At 42.9% G+C, this 22,117-nt stretch overlaps 1 long non-coding RNA gene across 4 annotated transcripts; it reads right to left on the reverse strand.

Moving 5' to 3' along the window:
- Positions 1 to 425: 425 nt before the first annotated feature.
- Positions 426 to 21,558, reverse strand: LOC126991753 (uncharacterized). Of its 4 annotated transcripts, XR_007745807.1 has the most exons (12): positions 21,436 to 21,558; positions 20,198 to 20,303; positions 19,750 to 19,908; positions 18,350 to 18,555; positions 17,328 to 17,578; positions 16,353 to 16,490; positions 15,635 to 15,823; positions 14,658 to 14,820; positions 14,003 to 14,148; positions 9,300 to 9,551; positions 3,827 to 3,985; positions 426 to 2,405 (listed from the first exon to the last, which is right to left on the reverse strand). It is a non-coding gene; the product is annotated as an uncharacterized LOC126991753 (long non-coding RNA). The 4 variants fall into 4 exon arrangements; XR_007745809.1 differs by lacking the exon at positions 426 to 2,405 and having other exon boundaries at positions 2,740 to 3,985; positions 17,487 to 17,578; XR_007745806.1 differs by lacking the exon at positions 426 to 2,405 and having other exon boundaries at positions 2,740 to 3,985.
- Positions 21,559 to 22,117: the final 559 nt, after the last annotated feature.

Consider the following 22,117-nt stretch of genomic DNA (forward strand, 5'->3'; position numbering starts at 1 on the left):
AGGAAAGGAGAGGAAAGCAAAGGGAAAGAAAGGACAGGGAAGGAAAGGAAAGGAGGGTAGAGGAAAGGAAAGGAAGGGAAGGGAAGGGAAGGAAAGGAAAGGAAAGGAAAGGATAGGAAAGCAAAGGAAAGGGAAGGGAAATTAAAAAGAAAAGAAAAATAACAATAGGAAAGGAAATATAGGAAGGAAGGAGGAGAAAGAAAAGAGAATAAAGAGAGGAACAGGAAGGAACGAATGGGAATAAGAAAGACTAATGATAATAAGATAATAATAATAATGAGAACAATAGGTATACTAATGAACGTCTTTGTCCACAGCTCTGAAAAATGAAGAAAGGAAGAAAGGAAGGAAGGAAGATAATCCCAGAAGACCCATTACATGTCCTTCATGTTATGTTATTACATTCCTGTACTCCCAACGCCCGGCCCGTGGCCACAATACTCACAAGGTCCAGATGCAGACTGCGGCCACCACTTGAGCAGCCCGGCTGCTGTACACCAATCCTTATTTAGTTGTGTTCTTGTAGAGTTAAATCCAGACATCCCATATCCTTAGGCCAGGTCAAAAGTAAAGTTTGGTGTGCGTGGCCTCAGTGCTCATCTCTGTTACATTGCCCCTGGAGGCCGTGGAGGCAGGAGCCCAGCACCCTGGGACACACTCAAACTACCACAGGTGCCTCCCCAGGGGTCTCCAGGTACACATGATCACCCAGACACAAAGGATGACCTGCATACTGACTGCCCAGGCCGGGATTCAAACCCTGGCCAGCGGATTGGTAGGTAGGCATGCCAGCCACAGCACCATGGAGCAATGTATTATATGTACTAGTACTTGGCACTGGTATCCTATGCTATTTATTCCTGGCTAGTTGGACACCAGAGAGATTTCCTGTATTAATTTCATGGGTTTTCTGTTATATATTTGTTTATTTGGTGTATCTATTTATTTAGTTTCATCATGATTTTTATTGTTATTTAGTGAAGCAGCTCAAGGGAAACTGTTGTTGTTCTGGATGCTTTCTTCCTCTCTCTCTTGTCACCTTTTTACCTCCCGTCCTCTCTCATCTCTTCTTCCTTCTCTCTCTATCTTTCTTGAAACCCATTTGAATGTAATACAAAACACACTCTGCAAATTGATATTTTTATTGCTGGAACACAAACACACACACATACACATAGTGACATAAGGAAGGTCATGTGGCTATGTAGGGGGGCGGGTCAGGATAGGGTCCATTATGTGTCTGGGGGAGGGCATGTGTCTGTGGGATGTTATCAACTTCCTGTGGGTGACATCCTGTGTGGCCTGTGAGCTGAGAGAGAGAGAGAGAGAGAGAGAGAGAGAGAGAGAGAGAGAGAGAGAGAGAGAGAGAGAGAGAGAGAGAGAGAGAGAGAGAGAGAGAGAGAGAGAGAGAGAGAGAGAGAGAGAGAGAGAGAGAGAGAGAGAGACACTGGTAGCCCAAGGAAGGAGTAGACAGGTAAACAGATGAAGAAAGATGATGAAAGGGAGGGAGAAAGAACTTGAGTGATAAATAAGGAAGTTAAACAGAGATGAGAAAAAGGAAATATATACAAGGTTAATGTGTAAAGTACAGTTATCTGTAACTGTATATTTGAGGCTTTCAGAGGAGGAGGGACATAAGGAACAGTCCTATTTTTTTCTAGTTTGTACTGGGAAGGGAAAGTCTGGCTATCCTACACATCCCAGGAGGAACAAAACACAAGTTACAAGGGGAAAGCAACTCTTGGTACGTCCAACACAAGGTCGCTTTTCCCTTGCAACTTGTTTCTCGGAATGCATAGAATAGCCGGACCTTCCTTTCCCAGTGCAGACTAGAACACAATGGGCCTTTCCCTTACGTCCCCTCCCTTCCAAATGCCTCAAATATATGTGTGTGTGTAATGAAAGAAAAATGGATAAAAACCTAATGAAGAGATAGAAATATAGAATGGAAAGGAAGCAGATATGAGGAAGGAATGGAGAGGGAGAGAGGGAAGAGACAGAGAGGGAAGAAATAGAACAGGAAAGAAGGAATACAATGAACTGAGCACAAGAAGAAGGAACCTAACTGGAGTATAAAAAGATAGGGAGGAGAAAACACTTATGTATGTATGTATATGTTCGTGTTGTATGTACTATTGAGACTGACTTGGAAATTGATGTAAGAATGTAAATTAATAAACATTAGAAATAAGGAATTTTCAAATGTTTTCTCTGTGTGTGTGTGTGTGTGTGTGTGTGTGTGTGTGTGTGTGTGTGTGTGTGTGTGTGTGAGAGAGAGAGGGAGGGAGAATGTGTAGAGTCAAATACTATTACTACTGTTCAAATTCTTGTTCTTCTTTTGGTATTCCTCTTATTATCACTTCCTCCTCCTCCTTCTTCTTCTTCTTCCTCCTGTTGACTCAAATCTGCAAAATAAATACAAACTTTATAAATATAAGGAAATGGGAGATAGGAAATGCTAATAATGACCAACTAGACTCCCTTAATAATAATAATAATAGCCATGATAATGAACGACCCCTCCCCCCTCTCTCTCCCTTTTTTTCCATTTTCGTTTACTCTAATGTTTATTTGATTCTCTCTCTCTCTCTCTCTCTCTCTCTCTCTCTCTCTCACCAACCTTCCCATGAGCTAGGAAGGGAAGGGACAGAAAGGGTCACTTTGGCACTATAAGCAGGCACTCACTGGCACCAAAATAACATGAACAAGACTTAGGGGACTTAAATGCTAAGACTGGACTCTGGGGCCATCCCTAAGAGCTGAAGGACTGGGTGTAATGAAAGACTATGTTCCCTATTGTACACCTTGCAGAGTAGAGTGGGATAGATAGATTAAGCTATTTTTATCCTCTCCTGTCTCTCACTTTCTTCATTCCTTTCCATTACCTTGAGCATTCTAATTTACTGTTGAAGTAATAAAAATAAAAATGAACTGCAATAGATAGACATGAAATTTTGGAATGGACAAAAATGGTGTTGATGCATGTTTCACCACCACACAACACCACTAGACACCAATTTTTCATCACCACTGCCTTCAACACTGCCACACCACTAAAGATGCATATTTATAACACCATTAGGTATAGAGATCACCACCAGGGCTATAACACCAATTTTCATCACCACCAACACAAGTACCTCCACCATCAACACCAGAACCTCTAAAAATGCCTATATTTCATCACCACTGCCATCAACACCTCCACAAAGGCCAACAACATCAATTTTCATCACCACCAGTACAGTAAACACCGTTCACCACCACTCATCACCGTTTAAAAGAGGCTAGTTTTCAACACCACCACAGACTGACATCACCACCACTTCATCACTACACACCAGCACCCCTAACAATGCTTCTCATCACTGTCATTAACACTTTCAACACCACCACCACCACTCAGGACTAATTTTGGCAGATATTTTTGGGGTCTAGAAGGCATCCTCAGGTGGGGGAAATTTTTGAAAACCCAGCACTCTTCGGGGCATTTTGAGGCCGATGCAGAAGATATTTGGGAATCTCTATCCAGCCCCAGGAATTACAACCCTGCCACTGAAAACACCGCGGGCCCACCACCAGGCCACTGACCAAAGGCTGCCGCTGCTGTAGGCTAGGACATACCCACATGCTGTCCTGGTGGATGCCTGTCAACCCAGACTCAAGATTCTCTCTCTAAAAGAGGGGATCAAAGGTGAGCCAGGTAAGGTGGCGCCACTATAAACACTTCCCTGCACTATAGAGAGCTGGCGCTGGCCGACGGGACCCACCACCAAGAAAGACTACCACACCTAGAGGCAGAAAAAAAATACTGCTGACACATTACTATAGCCGCCACCGCCACTGCAGCCCTCCGCCCTCCATTCCCTAAGGCTGGAGATGGGTCTGAAGATCCCCGGCACTGGCAGTGGGCTGGGCAGCCTGGGGTCCTGTGGCCTGGTGTTGGCACTGGGCTGCTGCTCCCAAGGTCTGGTGATGCTGAGGCCTGGAGAGCGAGGAAGGACTTGGTAAGTTATGAAAGAAACAAGATGGATGGCTGGAATAAGCAAAGTGATGATACGCATCTCCAAAAGCCAAGAAATGCAAGTAAATAATTACTAAATGATGGAATTTGTAAACACATAAAAAGGCAGACATATATCAGAGTTGCTTTGATTTAAATTATGTGACTTAATCTATTACACGACAAATATTAAAAAGCATAAAAAAGATTATCATTATAAGGGAAATTGTGATCTTTTATATATATATATATATATATATATATATATATATATATATATATATATATATATATATATATATATATATATATATATATATATATATATATATATATATATATATATATATATATATATATATATATATATATATATATATATATATATATATATATATATATATATATATATATATATATATATATATATATATATATCTATATATATATATATATATAGAGATATAAACATAGATAAATATTATTACAGAGATGAAAGGCTATAGTTTGAAGGGTTTAAACACACACACACACACACACACACACACACACACACACACACACACACACACACACACACACACCTTTTTTTTTGAAAATGCAAATTGGAGTGGGCTGTACAAAGCCAAAAGTACCCAAGACAAGTGGGAGGAGTTTTTAAAGCTGTACAAAGAAGCCGAGAATAGATATGTCCCTAAGGTAACCAAAAAGGACGTTGGTAAAAAGGAGTGGTTTAACAAAAGATGCGAGGCAGCTAGAAAAAGAAAGGAGGAAGCCTGGAAGGGATGGAGGAGACGAGGAAGAATCAACGCATGGAACAATTTCAAACAAGCAAGGAATGAATATACAAAGATTAGGAGAGAAGAAAAACGGAAATATGAAAAAGATATTATCGATAAATGCAAAGACCAACCTAAATTATTTTATAGACATGTGAACGGCAAATTAAAGAATTGAGAAACAATCAATAAACTGAAAATGGATGGAACTACATATGAAGCCCCAGCAGGGATGGCAGAAGTGAGGAACAACAGCTTTCAAAAGGTTTTCACAAAGGAAGACAAATTCGTACAACCACCGGGCCAGGAAAGAGGAAGGGTTATGCAGGAGATACAGTTAACAGTGCAGGAGGTCAAGGAAAGCTTGAACAAGCTGGATGTAAGAAAGGCGACAGGGCCGGATGAAGTATCAGGGTGGATCCTGAAAGAATGTAGTGAGCAACTTGCAGAAACTGCACTCCATAATGAGCACCTCCCTGAGTGAAGGAAGGGTACCACAAGATTGGAAGAGAGCAAACATAGTACCAATTTATAAAGGAGGAGAGAGAGAGGACCCATTAAATTACAGACCGGTATCACTCACTAGTGTGGTTGTGAAGATATGTGAGAGGCTAGTTAAGAACAGGTGGTCGGATTTTTTGGTAAGTGAGAGACTTATCTCGGATTGCCAGTTTGGATTCAGGAGGGAGATCGTGTGTCACCAACTTGTTGTGTTACTACTCAAGGGTGACAGATTTAATACAAGAGAGAGACGGCTGGGGGGATGGAGTGTACCTGGATTTGAAAAAGACATTCGACAAAGTACCGTACAGAAGACTAATTTGGAAAATTAAAAATAGGGGTGGAGTGGGTGATGGACTGATTAAGTGGCTGGAGGACTTCCTAACTAACAGGGAAATGAGGACAATAATCAAGGACAAGGTTTCCAACTGGTGCCCAGTGAGGAGTGGGGTCACACAAAGTTTGGTGCTGGCACCAATAATGTTTGCTGTTTATATACATGATATGGTGGAAGGAGTGACCAGCTATGTGAGTTTGTTTGCAGATTATGCAAAGCTGTTGAGACGAGTCAATGACGTGAAAGACTGTGAGGCATTGCAGAGGAACCTGGACAAAATATGGGAGTGGAGCGGTACATGGCAGATGGAATTCAACCTTGGGAAATGTAAAAAAATAGAGTCTGGTAGGAGTGGTAGAAGATGTGAATATGATTATAAGATGGGAGGTGAGATAATATGCAGAGGAATGGAAGAAAAAGATTTGGGAGTGACTGTCTCAGAGAACATGTCACCGGACAAACACATCAACAGGATAACGGGACAAACTATGAATTTGCTGAAGAACATAAGGACGGCATTTGTGTATTTGGACGAAGAGATGATGAAGAAAATAATAGTTACAATGATAAGGCCAAGGCTGGAGTATGCAGCAGTGGTCTGGTCTCCTCAAGAAAAAAAGAATATAAGAAAGCTGGAAAGAGTGCAGAGAATGGCAACTAAGATAACATAAGAACATAAGAACATTGGAGTCTGCAAGAGGCCGGTAGGCCTGTACGAGGCAGCTCCTCTGAACTTAAGCTCCTGTGTAGCTCCCGTGTATCTAACCCCACCTAATAATCACTGTCCATGAATTTATCCAATCTATTTTTGAATGTGACAATTGTATTGGCACTTATAACATGACTGTTAAGCCTATTCCACTCATCCACCACCCTGTTTGTACAGCAATTTTTGCCTATGTCCCTGTTGAATCTGAATTTATCCAGTTTAAACCCATTACTTCGTGTCCTACCCAATTTTCTTACCCACAAAAACTTATGAATGTCTCCCTTATTAAAGCCCTTCATCCATTTATAAACCTCGATCATATCTCCACGCACCCTTCGCCTTTCTAGAGAATACAAGTTTAACTGTTTGAGTCTTTCCTCGTATGGCAAGTTTCTCAACCCCTGAATCATCTTAGTCATCCTCCTCTGCACCGATTCTAACATTTTGATATCCATTCTATAGTAAGGTGACCAGAACTGAACCGCATAGTCAAGATGAGGTCTAACTAATGCTAAATATAGTTTGAGGAAGACTTCGGCGCTTCTGTTGCTTACACTCCTTGAAATAAATCCCAGTACCCTATTTGCTCGATTTCTAGCTTGAATGCATTGTGCCCTTGGATGGAGATCAGAGATAGTACCGGAACTTAATGATCGGACTTACGAGGAGAGACTCAATAGCATGGGGCTCACAACCCTGGAGAGAAGAAGAGAAAGAGGAGACCTGATAGCGGTGTACAGGGTGGCGAGCTGGGTGGAGAATCTGGACAGAGAGGACCTGTGTGTGTGGAGTGAGAGAGAAACGAGAGGACATGGAAAGAAGTTGAGGGTTAGCTTCCTAAACAGAAGCATTGAGGTGTGGAATGGACTGGAGGAGGAGGTGGTTTGTGCAAGAAACATTCATGATTTTAGGAAAAGTTGGATAGGAGCGGATATGGAGACGGGACAGCGCGAGCTCCTTTCCCGTATGTCACAACTAGGTAAATGCAACTAGGTGGACACACACACACACACACACACACACACACACACACACACACACACACACACACACACACACACACACACACACCGCTCCGGTAGCTCAATCGGTAGAGCGCTGCAAAGCAAGTCTTCATGGCCAAACAGGCAGCGGTTCGAGCCCCGCTCAGGCCAGATTCTTTCCGTTGACTAGGAGTGGTTACTGTCCTCCCTTGAGCAAGGGGGATGGGTTGTGTGGTGTGTGAGATCTTGGCAGTACCCAGAGATCGACAATAATGAGCACTTACTCACGTCGTGAGGGTACCTGCTGGCGAAAGCCAGTCCAACTCGTGATCAGGCCGTGGTGAATTACACACACACACACACACACACACACTTTAAGGCACTCTGAATAGGGGCCCCAAAACCCCTTCCGGGCTGCCGGCACTTCCCTTGAGGCTCTGGAACAAGCACTGCAGACAGACAGACACACACACCTCACCCTTGGGACCTAAGATGACCTCCACAAACACGTGACATGACCCACACAAACCTAAGAGGACTAGTTTCTTTTATATACTTGATACTTATATTTTACCTGAAATGACACACAAACACCAATAATGTTCATAATATATATAAATGATATGCCAAAGGGTATACAAAGTTATATGAGCCTTTTTGCAGACGATGCAAAATTAATAAGGAAAGTGAAGACGGAGGAAGACTGTGAAGAACTGCAAAAAGACCTGGACAGAGTGTATAGATGGAGCCAATTATGGGAGATGGAGTTTAATGCAAACAAATGCCATGTTATGGAAATGGGGAAAAGTATAAAAAGACCAAGGAAGACATACAGGACGGGAGAAGAAAATTTAAAGTTAGTACATGAAGAAAAAAGATTTGGGAGTAACGATGCAAGACACACCATCCCCAGAAAAGCACATAAACAAGTTATTTGGAGAAACCTACAGGATGATGCAAAATATAAGGGTTGGATTATAGACTTTTTAACGGAGAGAAATGAGAACAGTAATCAGGAACAATAAATCAAGCTGGGCGGAAGTGACCAGTGGAGTCCCCCAAGGATCGGTGCTGGCTCCGATTATGTTTGCAATATATATAATTGACATGACAGAAGGGGTGACAAGCTATATGAATATGTTTGCTGATGATGCTAAACTAATGAGGAGGGTGGCTAATGAAGAAGACTGTGTAGCCTTGAGTCAGGATTTCGATAGAATAAGCGAATGGTCACGCAAATGGGAAATGACATTCAATACAGAGAAGTGTAGTGTGATGGAGTTTGGTAAGAGCAGCAGACGAATATCGGGGAACTACTCTCTGAGTAACGAAAGAATCATAAAAAAACAGAAGAAAAAGGATCTAGGAGTAACAATAACAGACAAGTTATCCTTTGGAAAGCATATAAATCGGATAACTGGGGAAACATACAATCTTCTTAGAAACATAAAAGCAGTATTTACATATCTAGACGAAGAAATGGTGAAGAAACTAATAACATCGATGATACGTCCAAGACTGGAATATGCAGCGTTAGTGTGGTCACCTACATTGAAGAAAGAAATTAGAAAGTTGGAAAGAATACAGAGATCAGCGACCAAACTACCGCCAAATCACAAAAAAAATCGTAGTACCTCGGGAGACAGCGTTTTCCCCAAATCACTACGAAAATTTGTTTATCTTTTCATCTCGAGGCGTTCGGTTGACCTCGAGGGCATATTCCCCGAAGTACACCGAATTATTTCCCGAAGTGCTATGACGTACTACGATGTGCTACGATGTACTACGATTTCACCCTGATTTTCTCCCGAAGTACGCCGAGTTTTGGAGCCGAAGTACTACAAAGTATCACGAACAACACCAACTGTCCCGATTTGTAAGTACGAAGTACTACAATGTACGACGAACTCCACCGATAACTCCGGATCTACTACGAGTTTCAAATCTCCTCCAAGAATTTGCTCCCGATTTTGAACAAAAGACACACCCCAGCATCATCATGACCAGGTTGGGGCTCCTGTGTCCAAGTGGATTGGTGACGCAAGAGGGCTGGAGGAGGGGGTGTCTCCCCGGTAGCAGACAATGACCTCTTCTTGGATCGTCCCTTCACTTTCTTGGCAGGTTGTTCTTGAGTGTCTTCTTGTTGCTCATCATCATCAGGAGAGGCAGCAGAAGATCTTTTCTTCTTGTCTTGTCCCTTCTCGTCCTTTTTCGGTCCCATTGTGATGTGACGCGACTCCTGCAAATTGGAAAAGACTGATTGATGTGCAAAATGCTTGCCTTTTAATACTCTTCCCAAATTCGTAATATGGTAAAGTGAGGTAAGTTGCCCCCCTTAAGAGAGATTGCCTGTTGTAGCCACATTTTTTGCAAAAGAATTAAAAAAAAAAAGTCTGTTGAAATCTTAGGCTAAGGCCTATCTATGGTATATATTATATCCACTCATTATGATTTACACCTTTCTATAATGACAATTTTAAAAAAATAATAAGGGGGCTTCTTACCCCGCATGTGGGGTAAAACGCCCACTGGGTAGGCCTTCTACCCCACTCTGGCTTACAATAATAAAACTCACAGAAACATAAGGAAAATAGTTTTTTCACATTATAAAAATATGATATGTATTCCCTTTTTGAAAACTATACCCTATAAATCTCTCTTGATGTGAAATATAGGAACACAGTCATATTTGTGTCTCCTGATGAACAGAATGTAAAACTAAACATTTAATTAATTTTCCAAAAGGTATCCCCTTCTTTTAGACTAGTAATATTAGACCAGCTTCCCTTTCCTCTGAATTTTTGTAACAAAAGGAACATCTACTTTCATGAAAAATATATGGAACTAAATATTCAATTAATTTGATAAAATATGTCCTTTCTGTTGAATATTGATACCTGAAACAGTTAAAAACACCAACTTCCTTATAGTCTCATACTCAAAAGTGTTCACTTATGGATGCCTTTCAAAAACTTAAACAAATTCTATTTAAAGCAATACTGTAATGCCTAATCAGACTGGCAGTTTTGACATACGTACAGATCTAGGCCTACTCCAATTGTACATGCTGCATGTACTCATACCTTTCTACATGTCCCGAGGGAGACAAGAAGGGGTGGTGGTGTTGGGATCTTTCTTTCAAATTCTTTTAAGAAGATTCGGAGAAAAGCATCAGAAAGGTTGGATACCTTTGAATTAGTGCAAGTCATCTGTGAAATTGATAGAAGGAAATGCACCTTTATTGTAGTGTATCGACCTCCGGATACAAGAGCAGAGGTCTTTATTGATGATTTTCGCACATTTTTGGAGTCCGTGGATATGGTGAGTGCAAATGTGTTCATCTGTGGTGACTTTAATGATCTATGGATTGATGATCCTGAAAATTCTTCTGCCATGGCCTTCATTGAGATGATGGACAGTTTCAACCTGATTAATAAAGTGAACGAGATGACTTCTTTAGGGGGTCATATGCTAGACTTGGTTTTCATCGATATAAACGGTGATCTAGTGCAAGGGGGGGGTGTTGATGAAATATGTTGTATGTCCCCGGTGCATAAATTGGTAACCTTTGAAATTTCATACGTGAGGGAAGCAGTGCAGAGAAAAAAGATTACGTTCAGATTGCGAAAGAATTTTCAACCAGAAATACTGATTAACTCTGTAATACAGGAAATTACTATTAATTGTCGTGAAATCTGTGAGCATGGCTCGGTGTTACGTGGAAATTGTGCTACCTGCCTGGTTAAGCTATATAATGGTTTAGCTAAAGATGAGTATAACAGCCTCTGTCCTCTGAGTGAAAAGGAGATAGTGTCGAGAGATCATGCACCTTGGTTTAATGTGGAAATACTGTGGGCAAAAAGAGAGAAGAAAAAGAAAGACTGTGGCTTATGCAAAAAAACAGATGAGGCAAGAAGAGCATACCAGGAGGCGAGAAACAAAGAAAATCGGCTTGTGATAAAACGGAAAAGAGAATACTATCGGAATAAGGTTGTGGAGGCAGGGCCGAACATCAATAAATTATATAAGGTGCTTGACAGTAGTTTGACTGGAAACATAAAGGTTAACAAGCTTCCGGATGGTTTCTCGGATGAAGTGCTGGCAAATAAGTTTTTAGACTTTTTTGACAAGAAAATTAAGAGAGTTAGCATGAACTTTAGAGGCGACCGCGGTTACCATGGATCCGCTGTGGAAACTCCAGTCCCTGAAATAAAGTTAAGCTTTCAACAAGTGGATGTGGCTGTAGTGAAAACTATCATACACAGGTGAACCTGACGTACTGTGATGACGATCCCTTGCCGATAAGTGACATCATTAGGAGTGAAAACTTTAGTGATTTCTTAAATATTATGACTGTGATGGTTAACACTAGTATCGAAAACAAGACTTTCCCTGAGAGTGAGAAAGCGGCGATCGTGAAACCTATCGTTAAAGGTAAACTGGACCCACAGTGTTTAGTTCCTTTAGACCAGTATCCAACTTGACGTTTCTATCTAAGATACTTGAAAATGTGATCTTAAATCAGCTAATGGAGCATTTGCTAGTGGTGCAGGCTTTACCGGATAATGAATCTGCCTACAAGAGGCTTTACTCAACTGAAACTACTCTCTGTTTGGTGGTAAACAATTTGCTTGTGCTTATGGATGAAGGGAAGTGTGGTGTTCTGATTTTGTTAGACTTGAGTGCTGCGTTTGACACGGTGAAGCACAGTCTATTGCTTCAGGATTGTAAGAATATTGGATTTGAGGGTGGCGCGCTGGATTATCTGAGGAGTTACCTTGAGAACAGAACTTACTGTGTGCAAATAGGTAAATCGTTCTCCACTCATAAACTTTTGCAAAGAGGAGTCCCCCAGGGAAGTGTACTGGGTCCAATTTTATTCTGTGTTTATACTATTGGTCTTTCACATTTTACTAAGAAGGCATGAAGCTGACTTTAAACTGTATGCTGATGATACACAGTTCTATTTGTTGCTGAGTGATGTGGAAAACACTGAAGATAAGCTGAGCAGAATTATGGATGATGTCGGGAAATGGATGAATTCTAAGCAACTGAAGCTGAATGAGGATAAAACTGAATGTTTGATTGTGGGGAAGAACAAGGATGTCAGGAGGCTAGATGTTTCCACTCTTCGGATAAAAGATGACACTAGGACTGTAAAAAAGTCAGTCAAAGATTTAGGTGTGATACTTGACTGCACTCTATCATTCAAAGAACAGATCAATCAGGTGGTGAGAACGGCAGGCTACTATCTCAGAAATATTGCATTTGTCAAGAAATACCTGGATGATAAGACTATGAAGATGCTTATATATAATCATGTAAATAGAAAGCTGGATTATTGTAACTCACTTTATTATGGCCTTCCTAAATATCTGCTGAAGAAACTACAACTTGTTATGAACAGAGCTGCAAGGCTAACAAAGGGTCTGCCCCCCCGTGAGAGAATAACACCTGCACTCACAGACTTGCATTGGCTGCCCATTAAGGCAAGGCTAACAAAGGGTCTGCTGCCCCATGAGAGAATAACACCTGCACTCATAGACTTGCATTGGCTGCCCATCAAGGCAAGGCTAACAAAGGGTCTGCCCCCCCGTGAGAGAATAACACCTGCACTCATAGACTTGCATTGGCTGCCCATCAAGGCAAGGCTAACAAAGGGTCTGCCCCCCCGTGAGAGAATAACACCTGCACTTACAGACTTGCATTGGCTGCCCATCAAGGCACGCATAGTCTACAAAATATTTGTCTTGACTTATCAAACAATGAGACTTGGTAAACCTGGATATTTGAGAAATATACTACAGGATTTTCATCTGGACACCACCATGTCACTGAGACACAGTGCAGAACAGTATAGACTCTATGAGCCCAAGGTCAACCTGGAACTGGGTTTCAGAGCATTTGAGAAGAGTGACCCGCGGCTCTTGGATCAGTTATGTGTAAGCATGGTGGTGCAGTGACAAGAGAAAGGGCATTGCAAGGAAGAAGGGTGGCAGGGTCTCTGAGACAAATCATGAATGGCAGAAGTGTGAGCATGGAGGTAAAGAGGGATTTGAGAAATACAATAATAGTACCAACCCTCACATATGCAAGTGAAACGAGGGCCTGGAATGAAAGTCAGAGGTCTAGAGTGCAGGCATTGGAAATGAGTTATTTGAGAAGTGCTTGTGGTGTGAGTAGAATGGATGGAATGAGTAATGAAAGTGTGTACGAGAGTTTTCGAATGTGTCACGGGGGTGAAGGGAAGAAGCGTGGAGTGGTGGAAGAAGTGAAGCGACAGACTTTAAAGTGGTTTGGCCACATGGAGCGAATGAAGGAGAGTAAGATGACCAGAAGGGTGTATGTGAGTGAGATAGAGGGAGGGAATGCTAGAGGACGACCTCGAGTGAAATGGAGGGATTGGGTGCAAGAGTACGTTAGGGAGAGGGGGGAAAGATCTTTGAGAAACTTTGAGCAGGCAAGGAGGGAGTGTCTAGATAGAGATAGATGGAAACTCTGTAATGTGTGATGACTCTCATACTGGAGTGTCCGTGGGTTGTGTAAGGTTGTGTGTGGCGTCACTGGCACACTACAACGCAGCAGTGACTGGCAACAAAACACCAACAACCAAATATTACAAAAAATACCACACAAATGACAGGACTCCCATGAGCTGCACACTGTTCAATGACTGACAAAGACACCCACCTGTGTGCTGGATGATGGAGGCGTGGTTGGGGGAGTTGCTGCGCTCACCCTTGTCAAAGTTCTTCAGCTCCAAGTGGCCGTGATGGATCCACAGGTCTGGAGGCTGGACGCCAGGCTTGTTGCTCTCACTGCAGCTGCTGCCAAGACTGCAAGGAAGTGATGCATCTTACTAGCTGCTAAATACTACTGAGTGCTGCTGCTGTACCTCGCAGGGCTGTCCAGAGGGAGATGGAAGGGCACATGCAATCTTCAAAACAGGATGGATGTTAAAGGCATGAGGTTTGAGTTTAACAAAGCATATTTGAATTCATTTAAAGAAATAGCTCCCAGCCAGCACACTGCAAGCAATCACAAGTTAGAAACACATGTTAGCTGCTCCACCAAGAGACACAGATATCACAAGTAGAGGTCACTTGTTACCCTGCAACTATGTATAGCACAAAATGAAAGTCCATCTTGAACATTTCCTAAGAACAAGTTTACCTTTCTTTTTCTTTCTCTAATCTTGGCAAACTTAAGTCTTTGTGGACTATGCCCTGCAGCCTTGTTCTCCATATTACAAAGTGAATAAAAAGTTCCTGCAGTCAGTGTAAAGGATTGCTGAAATGAGTCATGGGATGAAACACACCAACAAGAAACTGTCCTGCCACCTTACACAATGCTTGGCCTGGGCTCCGCCTTGACCCGCGGCAGTACAGCGTGGTGGCCAAGAAGGCCCCCAGCTGGTCATGGCTCCTGCCACGCCAGCGATCACCAGCACAATCAGGCCTCTCGCTCCACACACCAGCCAGGGGGCTCACCGATGCTCTTGTCAACAGCTGGAACACAGGAGCAGATGTATAATATTTTTAACATTGGCTTAATCAATCAGTCAATCAATGGGGGCCTCTGCCAGCCTGCCTCACCCAAACTATGACACCATTCTTGGGGGTTCCTCTGTGCAGGTCCCTATGCAGGCACCTTCCCCATACCATGTACCTCCCAGCAGGATCCATCAACCTGCTCTAACCCAACTTTCTGGGCACACTCTTTACTAAGGATTGTGTCTTACATAAACAACCTGGTAAGCAGGGTTTACCCACATGCCCACAGAGCCAGAGGTGGCATTCACAGAGCATGCAGGTAATGGGCCTCAAGTCAGCCTCAGGGAGGGAGTGCTCCATGATGAGGGACAGTGTGGTGGGACACAACATGTGCATAACTGGGAGAACAGTGACTGATGCACCACAACACACAGCATGCAGGTAATGGATCCTCAGGTCAGCCTCAGGGAGGGAGTGCTCCATGATGAGGGACAGTGTGGTGGGACACAACATGTGCATAACTGGGAGAACAGTGACTGATGCACCACAGCACACAGCATGCAGGTAATGGATCCTCAGGTCAGCCTCAGGGAGGGAATGCTCCATGATGAGGGACAGTATGGTGGGACACAACATGTGCATAACTGGGAGAACAGTGACTGATGCACCACAACACACAGCATGCAGGTAATGGGCCTCAAGTCAGCCTCAGGGAGGGAGTGCTCCATGATGAGGGACAGTATGGTGGCACACAACATGTGCATAACTGGGAGAACAGTGACTGATGCACCACAGCAATGACGGCTCCCTAAGACTAACACTTCCTTACCTGGAAGAGTCGTGAAGCTTTCCACGGAGGAGAATGGACCAAAACCTTTGACATTGTGAGAGTGCATCTTGTCCAAATACTTCCTTGAAGGCGTCAGTCCATGGACGGTAAGGGTGAGCCAGTCCCCCGTCACTTCCCCCATCACCCAGTCACCGACAGTTTGGTCCGTGGTGAGGAATATCACGTAGCCTGGAACAAACAAAATTACTCTCTCAATAATCTTTTTTTAACCGTGTACCAGTGACAGGCAAAATTTGTGGCTTTACTGTGTAGCAGCGACGGGCCTAGTTTTTGCTATGATATAAGCCCCCAAAATAGATGATGCATAAACTGATCACAAATGCATTGATATATATTATAAAATGGTTTGCCTGAGTGATGATTTTCTCTCTCTCTGCAGCTACTGGGTTAAGTGCTGCCCATTGCTCCAGTAGGCTCTTTGGAGGGGCCTCTTGGATGACCCCAGCCCAGTAGTGGCTCAGGCAAATTGTATTTATAGTGGCTGACAAGATGTATGGTTCTTGCTTCCTGCCTGGCCCACGCTGCCCACCACCATGGCCTGAGTCACTGTTTATTTACTATATATCCAGGTCTTTTCTATGTCAGTGAAGGTGTGTTCCCTTAACTATGTAGTCTAGTACATCACTGTGGTTTGGCACACTGACTCTTTTTTATTTTTATAATTTGAAGATGCCATCCTGGTAACCCATCAGCTCACCTGTGATCCTCCCATTGTTCCGCTGCAGCGGCTGCCGGGTGAAGGTGGTGGTGGACGGCTGGCCAGGGAGGGCCAGGACGGCCAGGCCACCAGCAGGGTGTTGGAGGCTACCAGGCTATAGGGGGACTCACGCCAAACCTGATGGGGACAAGTGTGTGGAAAAAAGTGTGATTTCGGCACACCAAAACTTCAAAGTTCCCCCATCATGCATTTTATATATATATATATATATATATATATATATATATATATATATATATATATATATATATATATATATATATATATATATATATATATATATATATATATATATATATATATATATATATATATCCTGGTGAGTGATTCATAAGTTTCCATAGGTTACTTTAAGTTTAAGTTTAGGCCTGTAAGTCTGAGCACAGTCAAGGATCCAGATACATACTTGTTCAGTACTTGTTTGTAGTTGGTACAGGAGCAGGTTTAGGACAGATAGAGTTGCCTGAAGTTGTCATTTTCATGACAGAATATTATATTATTACCATACAGAAGAATATCTACTTCTATTCTGTTACGGTTTGGTTGCAAACCTTGGTTGCTATTATGATACATTGCCGGCCAAGTTAGTAAAGACTAGAGGAGGCTGATTTTTTACCTAGTAAAAAACATGTCAAGTTGGCAACATTAGCGCAGGAGGATATAATAACGTAGGAATCTTTTTTTTTATACTTTGAAGAGAATAAATGAATCATTGCACATGAATAGGTTGTTTTACTTTATCATCTTTGGAGCACATCATTTAATCCATGGAATACTTTTACTCAGAAAAAATACAAATAAAATCAATGATTTAATCATTTGATTAAATCAATTTGATTAAATCATTGCCAACCCTGCTGTGCTGTTTCTAATACCATTATGTAAGGTTCATTTTTAAGTATTTGCAAAAGGTCAATGAAAAAATCAATATCTCAACCACTAATAATAGCTCACCCTATGAGTCATAATTTCTCTGTGCCTCATCATAGCAAGGATTCAGCTGTGCAGGATTTCCTTGAGAAGTGTTGCCGGACTGAGTGAATATTTACTGAAAGAAGAACGAAGGCTTCCAGCACTGTGGTCTCACCCTGATGGTCTTCACAGCAAACTCACACACTGTTGATGGCTTGAGGCTGTCAATGAGGCAGGTCACATCCGTGGCGTTGACGTAGCGGCTGGAGGATGAGGACGAGAAGGTGGTGCAGCTGTTGTAATGCAGGAGTCAAAGGTCAGTATTAACAGGGAGTCAGGTACAAGGACGGAGGGAAAACATGAGAAAGGTCACTGGATGAAGGACTGGCTTGTGAAATGAGACATGAGTGACAGGAGGATAGGAAGGGTGTGAGGGAGTGCTTGCAGGAAAAAAGAGGATGTGTAAGTGAAGGATAAGGATGTATGAGGGAGGATATGAGGTGTATAAGGGACTGTTTGCAGGAAAAAGAGGATGCATGAGTTATGAATAAGGATGTGTGAGGTGGACGTGAGGTGAATAAGGGAGTTTGCTGGGACGAGAGTATGAGTAAGTAATGGATAAGGATATAGAGAGGAAGATATGAGGTGAATGAGGGGCTGTTTGTAGGAGGGAGAAGGATGCAAGTTACGAATAAGGATGTGGAGAGGTGGATATGAGGTGAATAAGGGAGTGTGTGCAGGGAAACAAGAATGTGTAAGTGGTGAATAAGTTCCTTGACAAATGACTAACTTTTCCACTGCTGTGTTGATGCAAGTGGCAAGTCTGTGACACAGTGCACAAAGAACATGAGATAAAACATATATTTTCCAGCTGATGACTGCCCTCCCTGAAGCAGCCCAGCAACACTACCCAAAACTGACCTCTTTTGACCTCCCATTCTTCATGCTTGTGTTTGGAATGGCATCTAGTGGCCTATAAATTGTTGTTTAATTTGTTTACCTTGAGTTGCCTCCTTGAAAAAAAACAATAATAAAAATAAAAAATAAATAAATAAATAAATCACCTGGCTCTGGCTCAGCATGGTGTCCGCCCACTGCAGCACCACGGTGAAGGGCGTCAGCACCACGGCCTTCACCCACACCGCCGGGTCCAGCGTGGGTGCCACCACCTCCTCCTCCTCTGGCTGGGTGTGGACTTGCTGGTACACTGGTTGCCCGTCACCCACGTTGTTGAAGGCTCGCAGGCTTATCACAAACTCCATGTTGGGTTCTGAGGAGACGGAGAACTTGTTATGGACCTAATCGTAACAATACAACAATTTTTCATGACCTTAACCCGTCCGCTGCGATTGGCACAGATTTTGCCTTCGCTGGTAGACTGGTATCATAGTCCCAGGTCTTTCTCTCTGTCTGTGGTGGATAGTGGAGTGTTTCCCATGTGGTATTGGTGTGCTGGATATCCCCTCCCAAGGTGCAGGACTACACTTTTCTTCACTGAATTGTAGCCACGGACACTTTTTGTTCCATTCCTGTAGCTTGGCGAGGTCTGCTGCTAGGAAATCCGCAGTCAAGGGGTTAAACTGGGCAGAACAGATAACAAATGAGATAGACTAACAGACAACAGGTAGAATAACAGGTAGAAAGACAGATAACAGGCCACGGATAACCAATGAATAACCTGACTAACATTATGACCACCCAGGAAATATCTGAGAGTTCAGGGCAGACAGAGGAATGAGCCTGAACGATGATGAGTCTGAAAATGGCAACTCAGAATACCACCTCCTTTCCCTCAATAATTGCTCTCATGGTCCAGGGTCTTCACAATATGGAGAGCTAACTTTATGATGGTGTGTAAATACTTTTCTGTGTGTGTTTGTGTGTGTGTGTGTGTGTGTGTGTGTGTGTGTGTGTGTGAAATGTTAACAGACTCAATAAATGTTTAACTATGATCTACTTAGCAAGATCTCTACCTTCACTTTACTTTGCTTAAATGAAAACTTGTTATGGACTCCATCATCATTTTTTTTGGAGGGGTGAATGTAATGTTAACTCCAGACTCAATAAATGGTTAACTATGATATCATTTAACCCATTGACTGTGGATTTCCTACCAGAAGACCTCACCAAGCTATAGAAATGGATCAAAATGTTTCTACTAAAATTCAGTGAAGAAAAATGTAAAGTCCTGCACCTTGGGAGGGGATATCCAGCACACCAATACCACATGGGAAACACTCCACTGTCCACCAGAGAGGCAGAGAAAGGTTACCAGACTAACAGTGAGGGCAAATCCGTGCCAATCGCATTTGACAGGCTAACAAAATCTTTACCTTCTCTTGGCTCAACACAAATGTAGAAGTGGCTAATTCAAAATCCCTGTCTTGTGGAGAATCACACTGCAGGTCTGCATACTACTGGGCCAGAAAATGGAGAATTAGTCACAAATGATCATCTTACACACCCAGCTTATCAATGATGTAACCGTGCTGCTTGCTGTCCACGATCTTGGAGTAGATGTCCGCCACGCCTTGGTCCCAGGCAATGGTGTAGCCGCACAGCAGCACATTGTGCTGTGCGGGGGGCTGCCAGCACACCCTGATGTGGTCATTCAGTGCCATGGCTGTAATGGACCACAAGACACTACAGATAACACAGTGACTCCACCATCATGATCACTATGTAGGTTTTATCATGGCTTCCAAACATGAATATTTTGTACCATGAAAACAAAATTATACGAATGTATTGTACCTGTAAGTTATCCTAAATTCTATGCACAACACATATATTAGGTTTATACTGTTTGTTGGGAATTAAGAATGTAAGTGATGGATAAGGAGGTAGGAGGTAGGAGGGACAATTTGAAGGGGACAGAGGATGGAAATCACAACACTGAGGGAAACACTCACCCTTCAGACCAACTGGCTTGTCTGGGACCCTGTTTTCATGGAGGTCATTGGTGAGGTCCCCGCCAGGGTGGACTGAGTGTATGGGCAGTGCCGATGACCGTGAGTGCTGCAAGATGGAAATGGAAAATGAAAATGAGGAGCTGTTAGCATATTCTCAACATGGAAAAACTCCACTTACATTAAAATTTACTCTGCTGAAATGAAATGGGAAAAGTATATTTGACCCCTTGAATGTGCATTTCCTAGCAGAAGACCTCATCAAGCTACAGGAGTGGAACAAAAAGTGGCTGCTACAATTCAATGAAGGAAATGTAGTCCTGCACCTTGGGAGAGGATATCCAGCACACCAATACCACGTGGGAAACACTCCACTATCCACCACAGAGACAGAGAAAGACATGAAACTATATATATAAATGATACTAGGCTAACAGTGAAATCCAAACCCGTGCCAACCGCAGCGGACGGGTTTACCCAAACGGTATTATTGTAGGAGTACACCAGTCTAGAGATGGCTTTTCTTACCCTGACCATTAGAAAGAGCTCCGCATTCTGAGTAAATTCATCCCCATAAACACCCCTCGGAAATCATTTATAACGGAGGGAGGGAGGGAGGGCGGTCAAGGCCAGGACGTGACACACGACCGCTCTGATGGTTGATGGGTTACTGCCCGCCGATCCACCGCCGCCTCCCAGCCCCAGCCTTGTGTTTGCTCGTGCGTGCGTTTCAGATTTGCGCACGCCGCAAGTTAGTTTTAGGTTAGGTTATGTTAGGTTAGGTTAGGTTAGGTTAGTTTTAGGTTAGGTTAGGTTAGGTTAGGTTATGTTAGGTTAGGTTAGGTTAGTTTTAGGTTAGGTTAGGTTAGGTTAGGTTAGGTTAGTTTTAGGTTAGGTTAGGTTAGTTTTAGGTTAGGGTTATGTTTAGTTTAAATGCACCTGTGTGGACGAAACTAGTTTTTTCTGGTAGATTTCGGTCTGTTTTGAATGAATGTGCTCTAATTTTTTTATCGCAAATCATTAGTCTCTTGGTTGGAAGGGGGGGGGGGGTAAAAAAAAAAACACGTGATTTGCGATAGAAATGACACGCATATTCATTCAAAACAGGCCGAAAACTACCGAAAAAAACTAGTTTCGTTCGGAAATGCGAGACTGGTGAAGTGCTACAAATTTACCACCCAAACTACCTGCCCCGTCCACGGACCCCCATAGGGCACGGAGGGTAGACGACCGGGGCTTACATGTCAACGCCTACACGCCCCGCCACGGCACCGCTACAAGGCCGGGAGCACGAGGATAACAAGGGGGGGCACGTGGATAGCAAGGATAACAAGGGGAAGCACAGCGTCCCTTCCTCTCTCCCCCGCGCGAGGTAAACAAACACTGAACAGCTGATGGCTGGGATTATTGTACAACGTTGCCAGATTGTCGTACTCAGTTTCTCATGTTTCCCAATTTCCATCCCCAAAACTGTTTCCTGGGTCACAATAACGATATTTATTCGTAGTTATTGTTGAAATGGTTTATTATTCATGTTTCCTGGTGATATTTATGCGGGAGAAGCTGGTAAAAGTAATGCTCCGAGTACGACAATCTGGAAACGATGCTGGGATAACTTGCCTTCATCATCTCGCCCTCGTGCATGTACCGGTTTTCGACGCTTAACCATTGCCAAAACACATCAGGAATCAACGGTTTTAGTGATAACTATATCTGAGTCTCGTTATTGGGCGCCAGAGACAGGTTTTGGGTGGGAGATCGGCAAATATAACAGGCTGAGTGTAACGAGCTGGCAACTTCACGCCCGTGTGACTCGCCAGCGATACGAAATTGTCGTACTTGGAACATTGTACTTCCCTTATATTATAGTTGTCTATCTATGATGTGTAAATTTATCTATTATTCATTTGTATTCGTCTAGTT

This window comes from Eriocheir sinensis, unplaced genomic scaffold (assembly GCF_024679095.1).
Source record: "Eriocheir sinensis breed Jianghai 21 unplaced genomic scaffold, ASM2467909v1 Scaffold331, whole genome shotgun sequence".
Classification (NCBI taxonomy): domain Eukaryota; kingdom Metazoa; phylum Arthropoda; class Malacostraca; order Decapoda; family Varunidae; genus Eriocheir; species Eriocheir sinensis.